Source organism: Pinus tabuliformis, chromosome 7 (genome assembly GCF_031772625.1).
Source record: "Pinus tabuliformis cultivar Carrire ecotype Pingquan chromosome 7, CPIR1, whole genome shotgun sequence".
NCBI classification, from domain to species: Eukaryota; Viridiplantae; Streptophyta; class Pinopsida; order Pinales; family Pinaceae; genus Pinus; species Pinus tabuliformis.
In genome coordinates this window covers 1,825,434,016-1,825,439,767 of record NC_142293.1, presented here as the reverse complement: position 1 = coordinate 1,825,439,767, position 5,752 = coordinate 1,825,434,016, and the positions used below count along the sequence as shown (strand labels likewise).

Sequence of the window (5,752 nt, the reverse complement as noted above, 5' to 3'; positions counted from 1 at the left end):
AATGATTTAGTGTTACTATATGATAGTAAGTTTGATAAATTCTTGGGGAAGTTCTAGATGCAATGGTTGGGCCTATACATTTTTGAGGAAGTTACGGACATAGGCATGGTGAAACTAGTCAAGCTAAATGGAGAACCTCTCCCAGGCAAATTGAATGGCAGTTAGCTGAAGCCCTACACTGGTGGCCCAGCTATTTGACTAGCTGACAAAAGCATAGTCGTCGGGCCTCAAGGAGCTAAAAGAAGGCACGAGACTATCAATAGATGCAGGGGATGTAGGAACAGATCCAGGGAAGTAGTTCCAACATTGCGGTCTCAAAACAATGTGTACAGGAGATTCAGTAGGAAGTCGTTCAGTGCGCTACCAACCTTGCAGCTGTTTGAGCAGAGTTGGAGGGTCTCTACATAAATATCTTCTCACCGACAGAGTGACTCGAGGGCGAGCCATGATGTTTGTGTTGGGCGCCTGTTGGGCATGGGATCCCCCCAAGACATGTTTTCGAGCTTAAAGCCCAAGTTTTGACTAAGTCCATTGTAAAGACTTCATGATTTGTGTGCACAGATCGCGAAGTTGTAATATTTATAGGGTTGTCCGCCATTGTTTTTATAATTTAATGTCGGCTTGAAAGATCTGCACATGGTCCATGGACCATGGGATTGTATAAATTGAGCAACACTCTAAGTGTAAAAAGAAACTAATAAGCTAAGCATGGATTGATAAAAAAGGAATAGAAGCAGTGAGTCGAAGTGTAGGATCATGTCTTTGGGTCATAGAGTAGGAGAAGGCTCTGCAGCTGAGTGCGCAGAGGCCTAGTAGTCCACAACTGAGTGTGCGGACCCCTGCAGCTAAGTTCGCAAGGCAGGTTGAGTTTGTAACCCTGGGAAGGATTAATAAAAGAGAATTTTTACCATATTTCCATGTATCTTTTCCTGTTTTATGTATTATTGGGTATGAACTACAATTTTACATTTTATTTACAATGTGAACTCATATGAATGTGTTGAATAAGTAGTAATAATGTAAGGTATCTAGTTACGCGAAGATAACTAACTGTTATAAGAAGATAAGTAAGATCTCGGGTGTGACTTAGGGAAATAGTGTAGATCATTGCTCCAGTAGCGTGAAAGCCCCACAACCCCTGGTTAGGGATACGCAAAGGCGAAGAGACTCAAAGTTGGACCAAATCAACCCTTGAGACATCTGAAGGGTGCAGAAACCTGGTTCCAACACCCCCCCATACTACTTCAGGTGACACCTCAGTCCGCGCTCCATCGATTGTTGCTGAAAGAGCCAGTAGTACCAATATTTGATTGGCTAATTAACTCCAAACCTAGATCAGGCCCTAAAAGACAACAGTTTTCGATAATGCCTTGGATATCTATTCATGTTATAAGCTCTTCAATCCTTAAAAATGTGCCCAAAGTTAGTACATGAATAAGAAAAACCAAGGAGTATTCTAGAATACCTAGATGGAGGTAATGTTTTCGATGGTTCAGCTCTTTTGTAAGCTTTATCTCGATTCCTTTCTAGTGCAAGTTATTGATTTTTCTTTCTTTGATTCTCTTTTAAGTTAAGTGGGTTTGATTGTAGGGTAAAACTGCATAGATATAAGACCCATTTTTTTGTCTCCCAAAGACCAAACTAATTGTGCCTAATTGGTGTATGAAAACCTTTTGTTTGTAGTACAAGGAACCTACCCTATAACAAGAATTGAAATATGTAAGTCAAAAGATACTCTTAACCATTAAATCCTCTCAAGCTTTTACCACATAGTTATAGAATTAAGGTAGATTAATGTTATATTTAAATATATAATAATATTCAGTCATCCATTAATATGTAAAACTTTCCTCAATATTTTATTATTTAAAAAAATTATATTTATCATGACATAATAAATTTGAATTTAAAATTAATTTACATTAATATTTTCGGAATAAATTTAAAAAATAATTTTGTTTTTAATATTTTGTGACTAAATTTAAAAATTAATTTTGTTTTTAAACATCTATAGAACTAAATATATATATTAAAATAAAGTTAAAATTAAAAAAAAAATAAAAAAAAACTCAAATAAAGAAAAAATATCAAATATATTACTGAAAATGTTTATTTTTAAAAATCATAATATAATTGAGTAAACATATACTCTAGGATAATTCGATGTTGAGTTTTCCTCACAAAATCATACAATGCAACATTGTTTCTTCCTTATTTTTAAGGCACAAAATCATACCATCCATCATTGTTTCGTCCTTGTTTTGAAAGGCACATGCTCTCATTTTTAGTCCACTTCCCATCGGATTTTGCCATTTGTTGAGAGTGATGACCATGATGCCATCCATCATTGTTTCTTCCTTATTTTCGAGGCACATGCTCTCATATTAGTCCACTTGCCATCGAATTTTGCCATTTGTTCAGGGAGTGATGACAATGAGATTGAATATGAAAGCACACTATTGTGATTTATATTTTATTCCATTTCTGCCCAACGCCATTTCTGCCAAAGTGAATTAACATAAGATATAGTACAAACAAACGAAAAAGTATATGGAAAGACAAACGAAAAGCATACACGCTTAATAATTCAATTGGCAGGTCATGGCAATTGCTTTCGTCATGTCCCATCTTGAAATAAGTGTTTTCTCGTTCAGGTCCTTCTTCATTACAGTTTTCAGACGCACGTCCTCTTCCCAACTTCAATGAATTCTGCCGCACATGATACCATAAAAGCATATGCGCTCAATAATTCAACCTGACAGGCCGGTGTTAGTACTTCTCATAGTCTGTACCATCTCGAAGCAAGATTTCTTTCGATATGGTCACGGCTTCATCTCAGGCCATACAAATGGTGGTCATAGTCTGTAGTATGTGGCATTTGGAAGCAAGATTTTTTTCGCTCTGGTTTCATGACAGACCATGACAATCAAGATTTTTCAGTACTCTAGCAGAACGTCATCTTCCAAACGTCGATGAATTATAGGGCATGTGATAACATTGCAAGATTTCATAAAACCGGTCACTTACATTTGATGGTGGATATGACACCAATTATAAATGAGTAATTGCCGATTAGGTGTTTTACATTTTCGTACACTGTTTATATCTATTTTAACGGCTAATCCAGATCAAATTTCTTTTCACTTTGAAACATGTTTACATTGGAACAAATTTGAGATTTGATTCCTCTTAGAATTTGGTAGATGACGAGTTACCATGGATCAAAATTGGTTTAATTAATAATAATAATTAATAATTATAATTATTTATTTTATTTCTACTTTTATGTAATTTTACTTTGTCAAAATGTTTTAGTTAATAACTATATTATTTTTTTTTTTTTTTTAATAGTATTTTTAATTATCTTTTCTAGTCAAAATGTTTACACCACAGAATATAACCTTACAACATCTCTTCCATAAATCTTAGAAATTACTTTAAATATACTTTCCTCTCTTCACAATTACTTTGTTTTTTTCTTTTTATATTGAGATATAATTTTTTTCTTGTAAATTTCATCCATGTATTTCTATTGATAGCAAATTTTTTTACAAAAGATGTTACAGTGAGGGCTTTCATTCAATCAGACCTCTAGAATCATGAGTCCACTAGTAATACAAGATCCATAGAGTAGACTACCATCAACAAACATATCAAAAAGTAACTACCTCACAACATATGAAGAAGACTATGGTTCTTAGACATACAAAAAATGATATGACTATGGACTATAGACCTACAAAAACCATACAAAAATGGTAAGATAAACTACCATAACTATATAAAGTAAATTCTTTCAAACTTCAAGATTAAAACTACATGCTTGGTGGACATTTTAGTCCAAAATGGTGACTGGAAAATGCATAGAAGAGTTTGCATACATGGTGCTCATAGGCAGATCATAGTTTACATGAATAGTGTTGAGAGACTAAGCAATAATGATCACTGATGGTCATTTGAATCAGTGTTTGAATCTGAAACCATAAAACCTTCCAAACGACTCAGCCTTACCACTATATCATCAAGATTATATCTGATATTCTACAATATTACCTTAATCTTCTCTTAGCTAGCAAAGAGTTTGTAGTTATCCTTTCCTTTCCACGGATGACCATGTTGAGCAGCATCTCCATTTGACAAAGTTGGTGATGGAGTGAAGAAAATAAAGTCTTCTTCTCGTAAATTTTCCTGGATCCGACACCCATTTTAAACTGCCTCCACCTATCTCTGAATCAAAGAGATATTTGCGATCTCCAAATTCCTTAGCTTCCATATTTAGAATTTCCTATCTAACCTCAAGAGGGCTAACATCAAAATAATTTGCATCCGATTCCCACCCAAAAAGGTGCCTATGCCTTGAGGAAGATGGCTCAGGAGCACCACCCCACCAGATGGGTAATCTTTGGCATGGAGCCATGTGGTACCTACAAACAAACCACTTTATAGCAGACACACATAAAAATATAACAACCTCACAAGTGACATGCCAAGAGTGCAATCCCACCAAGATTTAGAAAGAAAACTTAAATGTAGAATAAGAGGAATGCGCAGGGAAGCAGAGAAGGAGTAATTGATACCCATCATAAGACCAATCTAATGATTGTACAAGCTACCCAAAGACCATAAATATTTGTGAACGTGAAGTAGCTAGAATTTACACAATTTACAAAAACAAAGATTGAGAAAGACCATTATTAGTTTTAGAACCAATTGGAAATGGTGTTGAAGTACCAAACCCCACAGACAAGCAATTGACATTTAAATGAAATCCCATTGGGGTTAGAGGTTTGGATAGATGTCAAGGGTAAAACCACTTCCAATTTGAAGAATGCACCAATCCCCGAGGTGTGTAAAAAAAGAAAAAAGAACACTAAGAAAGAAAAAGACTTGACTAGTCCTGAGGTTGTGACTGCAAATGACAACAAATAAATGTAAAACCGAGCGAGGAGAACAACCTTGGCAAAGTCCTAGTGCAACCAATTGAGGGTATTAAGTGATAACTAACCTTCAAATTCTCTTAAGACCATATCCTTTAGGCACCATTTGTATAGAGACACATGAGCCTCTAGGTGATGAACTAGCACCACCACAATAGAGCGACCACTTTTTCGCCACCTTCTGAGAAGCTTAAAGCATATATAATACATTGCATATATATGAGACAAATATAATGAATGAGATGAATGCCATACAACCTACACAACAGGGGCCAAGGCTACACTTTAAAACATAGCTCAAATATCTGAAGAAAATGTTACATAATTAGCTTATAAATAAACATTACCTACCTATCACAGAGTTCTCTTCGTGCAACCAATTCACCATGGAAGGAGCACACTCCTTCCACACCATATGTAAGAAAACAGAAGAAATGACCTTACCCATGACCCCGAAGCAAATAAAACCTCCGAACACCATTTGCAAATACTTAATTTATTTGAGGCGACCTCGGTAGGTGATCTAAAGTACATGGAGTGTGGAGACGTAACGCACATTTCATGTAAGGCGAAGTGTCTCTAACACTGAGGGTCGGTTAATTTATTTGAGGCGACCTCGGTAGGTGATCTAAAGTACATGGAGTGTGGAGACGTAACGCACATTTCATGTAAGGCGAAGTGTCTCTAACACTGACGGTCACCGATCCTTTGCCCATACAAACAAACGTGCATGTAAATTATAATGATGATTGGAAAAATGGAGTTATGAGAGATTTTCGACACCATATTTAACGCCGTTGTCGTTAATACACCTG

General features: G+C 35.7%; 1 long non-coding RNA gene across 1 annotated transcript; it reads right to left on the bottom strand.

Annotated features, from left to right (window-relative positions):
* Positions 1–3,748: 3,748 nt before the first annotated feature.
* LOC149255679 (uncharacterized) lies at positions 3,749–5,116 on the bottom strand. Its single transcript, XR_016266400.1, has 2 exons — positions 5,006–5,116; positions 3,749–4,424 (listed from the first exon to the last, which is right to left on the bottom strand). It is a non-coding gene; the product is annotated as an uncharacterized LOC149255679 (long non-coding RNA).
* Between the last annotated feature and the right edge of the window lie 636 nt (positions 5,117–5,752).